This window comes from Maylandia zebra, linkage group LG9 (genome assembly GCF_041146795.1).
Source record: "Maylandia zebra isolate NMK-2024a linkage group LG9, Mzebra_GT3a, whole genome shotgun sequence".
Classification (NCBI taxonomy): domain Eukaryota; kingdom Metazoa; phylum Chordata; class Actinopteri; order Cichliformes; family Cichlidae; genus Maylandia; species Maylandia zebra.
This window is the reverse complement of record NC_135175.1, coordinates 8,826,580-8,843,159: the sequence shown is the minus strand read 5'-3', so window position 1 is coordinate 8,843,159 and position 16,580 is coordinate 8,826,580. Positions and strand designations below refer to the sequence as shown.

At 36.7% G+C, this 16,580-nt stretch overlaps 1 long non-coding RNA gene across 1 annotated transcript; it reads right to left on the bottom strand.

The window, feature by feature from the left end:
* Window positions 1–10,846: 10,846 nt before the first annotated feature.
* Window positions 10,847–14,345, bottom strand: LOC112435338 (uncharacterized). The gene is made up of 8 exons (XR_003024561.2): window positions 14,073–14,345; window positions 13,556–13,595; window positions 13,364–13,410; window positions 13,007–13,051; window positions 12,133–12,162; window positions 11,599–11,667; window positions 11,344–11,418; window positions 10,847–10,986 (listed from the first exon to the last, which is right to left on the bottom strand). It is a non-coding gene; the product is annotated as an uncharacterized LOC112435338 (long non-coding RNA).
* Between the last annotated feature and the right edge of the window lie 2,235 nt (window positions 14,346–16,580).

Here is a 16,580-nt window from a genome sequence, read left to right as displayed (position 1 = left end):
ATACTACTTCATTTCTTTGCTTTCTGACTAACCTTTGTTTTTTTATTTCTTACCTGCCATCATCCCTGGGAGTTGCTGGACAAAAGATGGTAGCCAGGGTTTGAAACCATTAAATATGAAGAAAGATAATTGGACCACACCACCACTTCCTGCTGAAGGGGGAAATGTGTGTTTTCTTTACTTTAAAAACAAAGTATTTGTATTTAATTAAATATTTGAGTTTAGGGTTTAATGGGGTTTTGATTTTCTTCTTTAGTGTTTAGTTTATTAACAAACTAGATTGTACTGCATCGTTTGTGATTTATGATTGTGTTTTGTTTGTTACCCCTGATGTGTCACAATGGTCTGATTATATATACCCTTGTATGTCATTTCATGTTTAGGTCAATTATGTATGTTTGGGCAGTCATTTGGTTTGTTAAGGTTGCAGTCTTTGCCTGAGTTCAGTTTTGTTTCTTTGACCTCTTTTATGAGCTCAACATTTATTAGTCTTGTAAATATAATTTTTGGGGGTTAAATAAATGGAAACTATATTTTTCTAATAATTCCTGGGCTCCTCCTGTTTTTCAACTCGGTCCATCACACAGAATAACAGTTCCTATCTACTTGTTTTTATTTTCTGACTGCTAATCAGAATTTGCATGATTGCTGCAAAATTGTTTTGCGTGTGACCTTCCGTTGGTGCTTCAAGCAAGACTAAAAACATATGTTCCTGCCTTGACCTTGGCTCATTATCGTTTTCATACAACAGCTCTGATGGCGATCAGCATTTCAGTTATATCTTTGTGAATATTTAATTTTGCATGATGGTCAAAACAACCCACTTTATCTCCCTTTAGAAAGAGTTAAGTTTCAAAATCAGCTCAGAGAAACTCGGTTGTTTCTCATTATTCCCCATGATGATAAAACTTTATGCTACTCTGTGTCTGTGTGTGTGTGTGTGTGGGTGGGTGGGCGGAGATACCAGATACTGCTTAAATTGATTCTTCTGCCAATTGATGCTGAAATGAAGATGGGGATAATCTCTGTCTCACAACTGAGCTTTTTCTCTCTCTTTTTTTTTGATGGTGTGTGACTGTCACTCATTGATTGGAATACAGAGTACTATTATGTGTGAACTGATGCTACATGTGAGTTCAAAGAGTGATGAATTTGCAGAAGCAGGGGGTTTATCTGGCATGCGTTGAAGTATTGTTGGGCCGATAACGGCATCAGAAACCCCCGCTGTCATCCCACCTCTGAGGGATCTCGAATCCTGCAGCTGAAAATCAGCGCGACGATGTCAGATGTAGCCTTAAAGAAGTTTTGCTGATGTTATAAAAAAAAAAACAAGGCCTTGGGGGGAAAATTCACAACAATAATCACATTAGAATATGAGTGTTATATGTCAGCAAAGTATCTGGAGATTGCAGCTGTTTTTCTCTGCACGTATTTATTTGTTTTCTTCTTTCTCTCACCGAAAATCATCACCTTGACTATTTCCACTGTCTTCTTCAGATCAGCCTTTATACAGTCACAGAATAAATTTGGATTAATTGCTGCCCCGGTGCCAGCCAGCTACTCCTTTTCTGCTCAGCGACTGCTGGGATGGGAGCGGAGAAATCATCTGCCACCTCTTCCCTTGCACCATATATCCCTTGTCATTGCACCGCAGAAGTCTTGCCCGCTAAAACAGAGGTAATTAAATCTCCCCGCTCTCATTAAAAATACAGCTGTCTACCAGCGAGCACCACGGCTCCACTAAGCGAATGTAAATTTTCATTTCATGGTGCTGAGAGAGGAAGGCAACCACTGTGCCCCTGCCAGCGCTGTGCGGAATAACTACTCCCTTCAAATAACTGTCCTTTTGTTTCCTACAGAATTACATAGGGAAATGGCCCGTGTGTTATATAATTTGTGGATTAGGTGCAGTCATGGGTCTCTCGGTGAACAGTGAGGCTATTCAGGTATCTTTTTTCACACACAAAAAAAAGAAAAGAAAAAGGGAAAAAGGTATATGTTAGGATTCAGAGATGTTAACTGATTTTTAATTGGCTTTTCCTATTAAAAAAGCTCAGATGCTCTTCCAAGATTAACACTGGGAAACTTCTGTGAGGTTAAACACTAGTTGACATGCCGTGCACATTTCCTCTCCATTAAGTAGAAGAATGGTTTTGCTGATTTTTAAAGATTTGGCTAAATTAAATACTGTACGCCCTGCGGAAGTATGATGCGCTTAGTGAGGGAGGAAGTCACGCACTTGGATTGACTGAACTTTAATGATGAACACTCTTTACAAGGCTCTGCACAGCTGTTGTAGCTAGAATACTAAGCACATGGATCTTAGAGGCACGGACTCGAAGCCACAGACTCAAAGTATATTTGCTATAGTGCACACTGTGATGACCCTTCTTTTGTCACTTCTCATTTTTGCCCTTGTCTTGTTAGTTCTTTTCTCTTCCCTCGACTTACATGGACTGAATTTTATATCTCAGAACATACAGTACATCAACAGTAAGGATTTCAATGGAAAGCAGAGCTGGCACAGAGGGTAGGGGTAAGAGACAAGTCCACCTGGGGATTACACAGTCCCGAATGAATGCTGAGTCCCAGTTTTTAATTTATGCTTTTGGTACATTATCACTGTAAATATTAAAAGTTATGATAATAAATACAAATACTGATAATATTTTTAAAATTAGAAGGTAATGTGGTCAGACTGTGGTTCCCATGTGAGTCAAAAACAAGTCCAAAATATGCTTTACAAATAAAAATACAGAAAGTGCAACTGTGAAATTATTACTGATACAACATTTAAAAAGACCTGATAATATCTCATGAGCTTTTTGGTGGAAATAAAAGAAGACAACAGTGACTAAAGTGGAAAGCAGGAAAAAGAATCTGAATTTAGTGAAAGGGAAAAAGTGAAGATGGTGTCATTTCACTGAAGAATATGCGGATCCAGATGAAGAGTGAATAAAGTGTTCTCGCATTTTGCCAGACAACTTTTCCAAGTTCAGCTGTTTCCTGACTCCACCAGATAACCATCCCCATGCCAACATGGATGATACAAAGCACTCAAATATCCGCAGCATGTTGCCATAGAGTCAAAAGAGAGGAGGGCGGCTACAAATGCAGCAGCCCACGTTTGAGTCCACCCCAAGGCCCATTGCAGTGTGTCTTCCCCCAATCTCTCTCCTTGCTTTCCGGTCTAATTTTCACTTTGTGTCATTTCATAACGTTGAAAAATCTCAAAAATCAATTTGAAAAATAAGAGGGGAAAAACAGGTCACTCAACCGGAGCCAGGGCAGCACTGAGGAGCAGAGACCCAGACATCTTTCAGGAAACAACTTAAAGTCAAGGTGCAAATATGTGCTGTGACTGTGGCTGAGATGGAAGAAGTGTCCCTAGAGACAGTGCCAAGCCAGTGTGGCAGCACAGCATGTTCCTCAACAACAGCAAAGCTTCTCCACACATCACTGTGAGATGCCAGAGGTGAGGATTGAGAGGGAGAGAGAGCCAGCCAATGCAGCACTCTAGTAAGCCTGAGAAAAACAATAAGTTACAGGGTAGCATGTAGCTGAATTCCTATACATAAGGGTTTGCCACAGATAACACAACCCAGTGGCAAAATGGACTGAGCAGAAAAACAGGAGCAAGGGAAATGCACCACTTCTATACTTGACATTATTAAATACAGTACTGTGTATAAGTCTTGAGTCATTCATTATTTCTTTGTATTTTGCTAGAAAAAATAGGAAGTAGGTGCAGTGATTTATTAAAACATGGAAACATATATAGAAATACAATAAAAACAGTTTGTTCTAAAGAGCTTGAAAGTCAATATTTGGTGTGGCCGCTGTTATCCTTCAACACAGGCTAAACGCTCTTGGGCAGCTTTTTATCTTTTTCTTTAAGGAGTCTTCAGGAATAGTTTATCAGGCCTCTTGAAGCATATTCAAAGCTTTTTTTTTTTGGATGCTGGTTGCTTTTTTGGCGTTCTCTGATCCCACACTGCTTCAAAAATGTTGTGGTGCAGTCTGTGGGGAGCCCAATCCATGACTGGTTGTGTTCTGTCGTGCATTTTTCTACACAACTTTACTCACTTCCTATGTAATCATGTTCTCGACAGCCACCTCTCCAATGACAGCATCTCTGATGAGGCTTGATAGATTAACTGAAGGTCCAGATGTATCTGTATCTTGTATTAGGTCTTTGCTGCATTTTTATTTCTTAGGGACAAGATGTTCAGCTGCTGCAGACATCTTTTTCAGGTCTTCCACTTCTTCCAGATTCTTCCAAAAGAGCACACTGCCCACTATGCTGAGCTTATTCACTTCAATTCAATTTCATTTTCACAGCTATATAGGTAACAAAAACAGTTACCTCAAGGCACCTTGTATTGTAAGGTAAAGACCCTAGGAAAATAGCGAGAAAACCCCAACAATCTGATGACCCCCTTTTGAGGAAACACTTGGTGACAGTGGGAAGGAAAAACTCCCTTTAAGAGGACGTAACCTCCAACAGCTTCTGTCTTACTGAGGGGCAGCAATGAGCTGGAGGTGGTTGGATATGAATAGAAGTGGAAGAAAGATATTGTAACAGGACATGTTCTTGCAACATGCTGCTAGTAACAATGTATCTAAAGCTAAAGATGCTTCTTTGTTGTTATCATGTGTAGACCCAACACTGGTTCATCTTTGAGTTAGGCTCCTTTTATGCTTGAATGATTCATAGAAGATGGTCAATTACAAGGACTGGACTGAAACTAACTGAAAATGTAGACAGTGTCCAAAAAACGTAAGAAGAACCTCCAGAAAGCCTGGAAGAGTATTGCAATAACATTTTTTTTAATTACAAAAAAAATGGTTCTTTGGAAGCAAAATATAAAGAAATGAGAAGTGAATCAAGACTTTTGAACAGTACTGTACAAGACTGTCCTATCCTATTTGCTTTGATAATATTACACGTACAAGCTGAATCTAACTGCATAACAGCTATTTATATACACTGATTCATTGCAACCGGAGGCTATTCATATTACATGAAACAGATTTTTTTTTTATTTGGGTGTGAATCTTTCTGCATCTACATCTGTCAGATTTGACTCGTGCTAAGAGTTAGAATAAATTCATAAATATTATAGCAAAAATTGCTTGACTTTATGTACAATCCATTCAACTGCCAGGAACTAGCTAGGCCAACAAATGACTACTGAAAACAAACTGATTCAGCCCAATGGCTCAGACTACCATGTTCCTATTTGCAAACGCACAGTGTGGTGATTTTGTTGGTCATTACAATGCAACAGGTGACTGGAAACCTCACACAAAAAGGCTAGTCATGCATCATGCACTGAGAAACAGACCACAGTTTGTTGTGATCTGATTCACATCATGCATAGGATCTGATTCTCAAAGCTGAAGAAAGAAACCTTAGTTTTCCTCAAATAAAACTTCTGTATACTAAAATCTATTCAAAATAGCCTCACATTGATTATCATGCATCTAGTGAGGAATAAATAAATTGGTCCCTTCTAAAAACAAGCTTTTTAGCGTTTTCCTGACAGCGATCTTTTGTCGTTCTCTGGCTAATATCTTTTGTCTCCCATGCAATGGTGGAGAAAGTTATCAGCTACTGCAAACCCTTCCAATGTGTTTTCAGGCGGAATGCAAAGAGAATGTGAGGCAGTGCGATTCTATACAAAGTCAATGGAAAGACATGATTAGACATGAATTTGCTTGAGGCAAATCCCACAGCGTTAGCTATCTACTTAATAAATTTACAGAGATTAGAGGGGAAAGGAGCCAGAATGAAGAGAAATAGCAGCAAACAGCTGTTTCTGGATAGTTCTAAGTCACACACACACACCTATACCCACAACACAAATGATACATGTCTTGCTAGCTCGGTTATGAATAAGCTGTGTGAATGATGCAACCTGAATGTTCATTTTAGGTACGTGTCACTGCAATGTGGACAACTGTGAAAGGTCCGTTTGACTGTAAACAAAATTTAATTGTAGATTGTTTGTTATCCTAATGCTAATGCAATAGCTAATATTTTTATGAGTCTCTTGTTCACAATGTATTAGCTCATTCATTTATTCACTTATCTGTTTAGTGGGGTGCTATTTTTTACAAGAGTTTATTTTGTTGACTTTTGTCCTGTTTTCTTCCCTTCGCAGTCACGGTAGACGGTTGCCCCTGCCTGAAACTGGTTCTGTCAGAGGTGTCGTCCCATTAAAAGGGAGATTTTCCTTCCCATTGTTGCCAAGTGCTTGCTCTTGTGGGGTTGTTTAATGGTTGGAGTTTTCTTTGTATTATTTTAGGGTCTTTACGTTATAATATAAAAAGCCTCAAGAAGACTGCTGTTGTGATTTGGAGCTATATCATTAAAATTGAATTGAATTGTTTTACTTTACTTTTTGACTTTCTATTTGCACTCTGTTTAGTTTGGTCTGGGCAACTAAATTACTTGATCAAGTACAGTGTAGAGTTTTTTTGATAGGGTTCTCAATCGTCCCTATTTTTCACACATATTTAACACCCCTAAAAATAACTATAGAAATTGCAGTAACAATAATGCTTTTTAGTATTGGTTTATGACATTGCCTTATAATGTTTTATTCTGCTAACTCGTCCTTTCAAGACACTATGAAACAAGTTTCAATGTCTCTGTGAAAGTTCTCAGTCATCTAGGTCATGGTAATCTAAGGAGCTTGGAAAGAAGAGCGACTGGACTTCTTTAAGTTTCTTTAAGACATTTCACCTCTCATCTGAGAAGCATCTTCAGCTCTAAAACCAAATCGTGGTGAGTCCCAGGTATTTAAGCCCTAGGACTTTAACTTACTTTAACTTACTTTTAAAGGTTCTGGTCAGCGTGACTGAGCCTTTGCCTTGGATTTGATAACTAAAGGATCTACCCTGAAACTGGTGTATTAAACCCAGTTTCAGGGTAGATCCTGTGTATCCAGAAGAAGACTGTATACATGACATGAATGGGGGGTAAGTTCCCCTAAACGTTTTAAAGAAGATATCACCCCTGATTCTGTAGAGGAAAACAGCACCATTTGGGTTGAAACACTAGCTCACCACATGTTCACACATTTTTCTAGCTGGAGCTTCTTCTCCACTTTCCACCTCACCAAGGATGTTTCTTGCAACACTGAAGAAACCAACAGAGAACACTTGGCTTCAGTCTTATCCAGTCACTTTCCCACACCGGGGTACTTCTGATATAGTCTATGTAGTCTATGTCTATGCTACACACTGAAAATATGACACCAAAGGTTCAACTAGAAAACATCAATATGATGACAAAGGATGAGACAAGCTGGAAGTAGAAGAGAACCCTAACTATGGCAAACTATGGCCTTGTAGCATTTTATTCGTCTTTAGCATTTGTTATTCTAGACAGCCCATTTTTAATTAGATACTGTCATTGTGTCTGAGAAGGATTTGATAAGAAAATGCATTTTCATTGTAAATAAATACTGAAATGTAACTTGAAAGGGGATGTATTTACTCAAGATATGGGAAAAAATTTAGACTGCATGAAAAATTGTGAGTGCGGCACTTAAAGACATACACAACATGCAGTGAATGACAGTTATGCATGTTATGCAAGAGCACAGCCAGGACCTTTTCCCACGAGTGTGGCGGTTTATAAGGAAAAACAATTATTATTGCATCTCTCTATGGTCAAATAAGGAGATTTCATTGCCTATCGCAGGCATTGAGTCAGAAACTGAGATGCTGAGAGTTGCTGAGCTCTTGCGGTAAATTTTGAAATTTCATTTCACTTTCATGGCAGGGGAATGGGGTCTGAAGATGTACCTACCCCTTCTGTCAATCATCCAAGCAAAAACACCAGAGCAGATCTATAATTCAACTACAGGAAGGCTCATAAAATTCATAGGGGCAGATGTTTTCTTCTTTTTTTCTTCTCCCCCCCCCCCCCCCCCCTTTATTTATTTATTTATTTTGGTATCTTACCTCCTCAGTGTTGGACCATGTTGCATTTACTCTTTAATTTCACAGCCAAGGACTGCCTTGACACCCCATCTCTACACTTTCTTGAACCGAAGAGCGGCATAGATTGTAGCAATAATACATTTTAATTATCTTACTGGTTAATCAAGGAGGTGTGTGTGTTTTGTGGATGGGTGGGTGGGGGGTTAAGGACACATGGTGGAAAACTGCTCATTTGTTCATTCAGCTGTCCTCAATTTGTCCTGTCCTCGCTCTGTTTCCACTCATTTGAAAGGTTGAGAAGGCGTTCCAAAAACATCAAGTCCCTCAACAGATTTCCCCATTTAAACCTGTCAGCAGACTCAGTGTTGATGGTGGTGCCCTAGTGTTGAACACAAAGACTCTTCATCTTTAAAGAACACTGTAAGCAAAGTCAAATGTAAAGAAGGAGGATCAGCATAAGACAATATGTAAATTTGCAAAAGCAGACGCTTTCTCAGGTGATTCACACCACAGAGCGTCAGCATTTCTGAGGTGCAAAGCACAACAGGAAATGAGCCGGAACATTATGTAAGCATTTCTAGGTGTCAGCATTTGGATGACTCTCAACGAAAGTGGGGAACATTAACCTGAGGCTAACCTTTCTCATTTCTTTTTCCTAAAACTGTTTTTTTGTTGCCTTCAAAGTAGAGAGCATGAAGAGGTTTTTTTTTTCCCTGTTGAGTCTTCTTGTATGGCTTTCATCAGGGTAATGCTGGTTAGGTGAGACAACACCATGGCCACACACTTCGTTTTCCAAACAGTGGGTATCTTTTTCTCCCTCTTCTCTCTCCCTCTCTCTGTCCCGCTGAGCATAGAACATGGAAAGCTCCCAGCTAAATTACAGGAAAATGCCTCCAACTACCTACCACAGACGGGCTATTTTTAAGGTTTAAAAACCAATATTCTAATGTCATTGCATTCAACCATAACAGGAAAAACAGCCACCAGAGCAAGGCCTGTGGAAAAGGTTGGAAACCTTCAGGCTGTTAAAGGAAGATGACTAAAATTGAACACACATTCACTATGTCAGTATTAGTTTAAAACCGACTCTTTCTTAGCCCACTTACTCCACATGGGATCTGTGATATGGTGGTTGTGTATGACTATTCTGCTGTGCATAGGACGTGTAACTCTCAAATATCCAGTAGTATAAGCTATTTAATGCTGAAAAGGGTCATTCTGAATAATGAGAACTTTTATTTTAGCTACTTTAAATAGCTAATGCAAAGCGCTGTACTATTATCCAGGTTGGATTATTATGTTTACTTAAAGTTAAAGTGTGTAAAATTTCACAGATATAAGTTGATGAAGCAGTGAATCTCACCTCTGATGACGGCGATAATGAGGCGAGTTGTGGAGGATGTCCTGAGTATTTCTGTTGGTTAGCGTTGGTGTTAGCCAGCGCTAACTGCTGTTAGCAAAAATTTATTTGAAGCGGATCTAACGCAGTTGGTCTCTGACACTTAGCAAATAATTCTCATACGATGTGAGAAAGTAATCAAACTGTTTATCAGAGGATGAATGTGGTTTTGATGACACTCATGCCTAACATTAGCTGGAACAGGGTTAGCAAAAAGCTGTTGCTGTTGTTGCTCGTTCACTGCTGTCTGTAGGGTCGTATGTTAAATCTGCTGGGAGTAAGTTATTGGGATGACAATGGAAATAACGCGCAGGTACAACTTAAAATTTGCCTTCACAGCATGCAAATGACTTTGATGTACTATGTATGTGGACAGTCTCTAGCTACATACATAAAACAAGATTAGGAGGAAGGGCAATGTACTTCAAAGTTTATGAGAACACGTCAACATTGTTGGATGTTACACTAATGATGTATATTGTAATATTTATCAGTACAATATTCTTAATTCTATTAAATTAATTCAAACAGCTGACTGTACCTTTAAGTGAAGCGCTTATATTTCGTCTTCTTTTGCCACTTTTATGCCTTCTCTTATGCACCGCAGGGATGTGCAGTTTTCTACACTGTATTTATTTCTGAGCCTATATTTAGATTTCCTTTGCCCCCCCTGTCTGGTTCTTCCCATACGGTAAAAAAATATATTTTGAAATATATTTTGAAATATATTTCAAAATATACAAAAATTGGCCAAAAAATATATGCGCTAAAATACATTTCAAAATATATAAATATATTTTGAAATGTATTTTAGCGCATATATTTTTTGGCCAATTTTTGTATATTTTGAAATGTATTTCAAAATATATTTTTTGAAATACATTTCAAAATATATAAATATATTTTGAAATGTATTTTAGCGCATATATTTTTTGGCCAATTTTTGTATATTTTGAAATATATTTCAAAATATAATTGAAAATTAATTAAAAATCTTTCAAAAATATATTTTACCCTTCATATATTTCAGTCGAAGAAAACACATTCACATGTAACAACTGAAAATCTTTATTTGATATCTAAAACAAACACAGCATATAAATCAAGCTAGGAACATACATTATACAACTTTATTTTCATAACATTCTTAAAAATTGTAAAATTTTTAAAAAATAAAAATTATATATATATATATATATATATATATATATATATATATATATATATATATATATATATATATATACATATATATATATATATATATATACACACACACACACACACACACACACACACATATATATATACATACATTTTACTATACAAAATGCAACTGCAACAAACACTTATAAGTAACGATACTGTGAATTTGATGTGAACTGCTATTAACACAATAAAAATGTGATCACTCAAAGATGTTTACTGATCAATAACAAGCAGAGGAATTCACACACACACATATATATATATATATATAGATATATATATGTGGGTGTGTACGAACATAAAACATATTTAAAATGTAACTTTTTTTTTCTTTTCCAACAGTCTGAGTTCCCCCAGCTTTGAATTGACTGCAATCCCCAAAGCCCCTCTGGATACATTGGGGAACCTCTTCCTTACCGCCACTGTAACAAACAAAAGTCACAGTTCTAGTACTTTTATCAGAGTTAAAATAAAAACATGATTTAAATTAGCTAGCTTCATTTAGCAAACAGATATTTCCGTTTATAGAGATACAGATATATTTTCCACATAATTTTACCTTTTTTTTCCCCCTCGATGGAAAGTCTATCCAGTTCACATTACAGTAATACTAACACCCCTTTTGGTCATCTATCCTTACTCTCCATCATTCAATCTGTTGACCTTCTTTGTCTGAGTCCAACCACTTCAATGCTTCATCACCTATCTGTGCAATTTTTATTGTTGCAAAGTGAGTTACTTGTGCAGTATGCAATTTTAGATACACAGTCTTCACTTACTATATATGGCTGTCATGGTTTCTTTATCAAGGGCAGTTCTTCGCTCTGCGCCGATGTCTGTTTTGCTGTGTCCTCCTATAAAAAGCATTAACATTTGAGTGTCTGGCTAGTTAAATTTCCAAAAATCTGATCTTTGTTCATCTAAACATTTGAACTACAATATTATGCTTTTTGGTAAAGAAACTGGTGACAGAGAAGTAGGCTTTTTAAAGTACTATTAGCTAACCATTTGAACTGACTTTCAAAGCTGATTACCTTTTAAATTGCTGTGGATCAAAACCTCCAGTGGGAAGGCGGCCATTAGAAGAACACGCACCATTGAACCTGAAAATAACAAAAACAAACAAAAAACAGAACAATATATAGATACTGTTTATATAGGGTAATAAATCTCTTCTGAAGCAATATAGTTCATTTTGGGTGAAAAACAAAACATTCCTCTAAAATATATATACTGACATCAGCAATCAACATCATGATTGTAATTATTTCCTTTTTAGTACATCTACTGCTGTTTGCATGTGTCAAGCACTACGACTGTATCTATGCATATAAATTCACCATATATATCCAGCAAAAATGTTTTGTTATAGTCAAAAGGAAAACAAACAAAGGCATTCAATCAGAGGTGAGAAATTAATTGGGAATATGAATTATAGGTGAACTATTTTTTACCTACTAGCAATCAAGCTTCTTTAACCAAGAAGCTTGAAATATTTGAATGTAAAATAAAATAAATAAATAAATAATAATAAAAATAACATGATGTAATTAAAATGCACAACTTACATTAAGGAAATCTGCATTTGTATCCACAGGCTAAAAGTAAAACAGTAAATGTGTTAGTGATAGTACAGGTATTTAAAAAAAAAAAAAAAAAAAAAGAGGCAGTAACTGTGACGCTTCTAGTGGGATGCTAAATGCAGAGATTTATATTTACAGTATAATACTGCATGTACGGGTAACTGTGTTGTGAACTGTAACTGAATATTAGAGAATCTCAGAGAAATTAAATGTATTTATTTTTTGAATTTATCAATCATAAAACTGTCTGTTTTGAAGGCCTGTTACGATAGCGACTTTTTGTTGGTCGGTATATTGCCCCATAAACAATTGCGACAAGTTATGTCATTGTCATTTTAAGACCATTTTATGTCTTTGAATGTATAATCATAATATAACACCATAATAATGCAAGATCTACACACTTTCAATTGACAAACCAACATCTAATTCTTAAAGTATTTAGATCATTGAAATTAGGAATCAAAATATTAGATACCTTAAAAACTTGAATAAATAGTAAATTTTCTAACAAATAGAAAACAATGTTATTTAATGTTATTGTTATGTTATCATTATATTTTATTTTTGTAAATATAATGGCGGATAAATTACATCATCAACAATTATTGAGGTCATGTACATGTATTGTGTGTTAAGTCGATATATCGATTATTGTGATAGGCCTACTGTTTTGGTATCATAACGAGCTTGTCAAACATGCATGACCACTAAACAATGTCTAAGCAGTAGTATTGGTCTGAATGACAACAAACATAACTAGTGTTTTGGAAAATCTGTTAGAAAACAGTTATTTCAATAATTATGATTAGCATGTGACACAGACACCGCATAAAAAACTACAACAACAAATACTTACTTTAGGAGGATGGGGGAGGGCAGCATGAGGTTGAGACTTTGACATCTGTAAAAAACAAATTCATGTATTACAAACAAGTCACTTAAAAATACATTAATGTGGCAGACTGTTCCCTGTTCAGATGCAGTGTATAAGTACAATCAGGGCTGTCACAACAATGGGGTGGGGCCAAGTGGCTGCAACCCTAGGTACAATGTGCAGGTATATATAATTACATATAATATATGTGAATAAAGCAAGAATCTGTTTAGGTTAGTCACTGTGCTGACTGATGCTTGCTAGGTTTATATGATTGCAAACTGCACAAAAACAACAACAGCAACAACATTAATGACAATGACAAACAAAATTACTTACATTTATGTAAATCTCACATTAGGAAGATCTGCATTCGATTTCATGGGCTGAAATAAATAGGCAGAAACATTACTGCTAAAAAAATAAAAAACAAAAACTCTAAAAAGCCTAAAAATGACTTAAAAAGCAAGGAAATGTGGAACATTGTAATTAGCGAACATTAATAAAGCATAACTGTTCTTTGTTTCTAACCTTGGTAAGTACTCTGTAGCCAGAAGGAGAGGTAGGATTTCTGTGAAAGCCAAATTAAATGTGAATAGGCTTTGATAGTTATTGAGAAGGCAGAATAATAAGAAAAGGCAAAAGTACGTCACAATATAATTAATTAAGTTACATATTTTGATTACCAAATTATGGAAGCGTGGAGCTGCCACCCAGGCAAAAGAAAAATAGAGCTGTATCACGTTATGACGTGAAATGTTTATTGTTCTAACATTATGCTTTTCATGTTTGTATAATATAATATCACGTTATTATAATATACATAATTGTCACGTTCGCACAATATTGTACGGACGTGATAATTATGTACATTTTTCGTACAATGTTGTTCAAACATGTTGTTCAAACATGATAGTATATTGTTAGAACGATAAAGTATATCACGTTATAACGTGATATACTTATATTTCTCTTTTGCCTGGGTGGCAGCTCTACGCTTCCGTTCCAAATACACGAGAATAAAGTAATATTATATGGGAAAAGGCACCTGCTAGCTTGATGATGGAGGCTTCTTAGACTGGCCACCCGCCTTGGCTTCTTGTCGCCACTCCACGAAATAAAGGTCCGTTTCCTCCATGCCGGCTAATTATTCATCCTCATTAAAATCTCGTATATGTTCAGTTGGCAGAATTGAGAATTTTACATCTTCCAACCACTTAATTAACGCGAACATAATCGGCTTGTTTCTTCCCGTCTCCTGTATCCGGCCGTTCCTCTCGCTGTCAGATTTCGCGCCTCAGAGACGTCGTTATTTTTCAAAAAAAAAAAAGAAGAAAGAAAGAAAGAAACAGCAACGACTACTAAAGAGAGTTTTTGCACGTTCATTGCACATTTGTGGGAATGTTTAAATATTTAATTTTTATTAATTACTTTTCATTATATCTTTATTTTTTAAACCACCGTGGCAGTGCGCATGCGCATACACTCCTGCACGCAAAGGGCTTTGGAGTTGACGTAATGTCGCAATGCATTGTGGGAGCGCAGCACCATCTTGGCAGGTCACGAATCAAAACAAGATTGCTACGAACCATTCTGAAACGTAGCTCAAAAGAAAATGACGGTATAGAGACAGATTCTGTCCAGATGCAAAGAGACGGTACTTGATTGTTGAAATGTGGACCCGTATGAAATATAGCCGTGGAGTAGAAACCCTGAAGACCAAACCGCTATTGACTTAGCATGATCTACTCTCATACCTTGTCTGTGGAGTCAGAGCATACACGGCGCACCAATTTCGCAATTATAAATCTCTGGAGGCGCACATCCAATTCACCAAGGACTGGGTACAAGATTTGGCTATTTTTAAGCCTCCACGTTGTGAGTACGCCGTCATTCAAGCAAAGGTAAGTCAGCTTGAGTACTGCGAGTAAAATGCGTTTGATTCCCCCCAGCATTCAAATTAGTGCTAGCAAAAATTCATTCGTGAGGGGGAAATTACAGTGAGAACATGTAGAGGCTCTGTTAGAGGGATAACATAGTGAGTTCAGTGCATTGATGTGATATTGTCCTGAAGGATTTAGTTATTCTTTATGGTTAAAGAAATTGCCCTAATTAATTCATATTTATTATAAATAATCCTAATTACACATCTTGCTTCCTTGTTTGTGTCCTGTGTCACTAAAAATACATTCTGTTTTAGTTTTATACATTGATTAATGACCTGCAGAATCTGCTTGTCATATTAGGTGTCCATAGTTGTCACTTAAAGTCGAACTTTATGTTTTCTCCCTCTTGAAAGTGATTACATCCTTGCATTACATACTTTAGATTCATTTTTTGCTGATAGGTTTCTAAAAAGAAACATGCAGATTTAGAATATAACATGCAGCGTTCTATAGATGGATACATAAAAACACTTTATTTGTTACATTTATGATAAATGGATTTGAAAGTAAATAAAACACATTTGTGTCGGACTTGGCTTATTAAAGTTCTTGTCTTTAAATGAACTTTGTCTGTGTGTGTTTTAGGTCCTGCACTCTTAAAGACTGAATTGCAGCATTGCAGCCACAGGTCATTGTGAGCATCACAGGGAAGGTTGAAGCCGCCCACTGCAGCTGTATGGCTAGAGTCGTGGAGACTTGCAGCCATGTCACTGCTCTTCTGTTTAATGTAGAAGCAACAGTGAATATCTGTGGCACAAGGACTGTTACAGATTAACCTGCATACTGGGTTTTGCTGGGTAATATGACCAAGATACAGCCAGAGGTTGGCCATAAGATAGACTTCTCCTCTTCAGCTGCCCAAAAAAAAGGTTCTTGATCAAAACATAAACAGACCATTCGTTGTGACAGGTAAAAGAAGCCATCCTCAAAAAAGAAAGGTTCCACCTGCTACTGTGGAGGAGTTGGATCAACTGATGGGACAATATTTTTCCAAGCATAGTTCTGTTCTGAATAACCCATAATGTTTTAATTTAGGGGGCCATGTAAATACTTTGCATTTACTGAATATGTACTTACTAAATACCACTGTTCAAAAGTTGAATAAAGAAACAAAGAAATGTTTGCCTATTTTTAATTAAAAGCACTTTGTCGAACATCACATCAGTTACAATGTAGAAAAAATGTTATGTATAGTTTACAAATGACAAAATGTTCACATAAAATCATGACAGCATTTGTATAATATCACCCACTACTAGCATTCTGTAATTTACTGTCTCTTTTGAAAACTTATCACTACATAAACAGCACAAGACTTAAAAGTATTTAACAAGAGCATTTTTCCCTGGTTTTACTACCACACTGGGGCACATGTTCACCAAAACGCAGCAAACCTTTGCCATCTTATCCAGGAAGGTCACCTTTTTACCCTCACATGGAAGAAGTAATTTGATTGGCATGGTGGTATGTAGCATGTAGTTTGAAGCAGGGATTTCGTAGTGCCCCATGTGTAGTGTTGGAACCCAGTCAGGATTTGTTTCATTCATTTCATAGGCTGGTTTGTTGCAATAATGCCAAATAATTAGCAACTCTATAAATAGAAGGTAGTT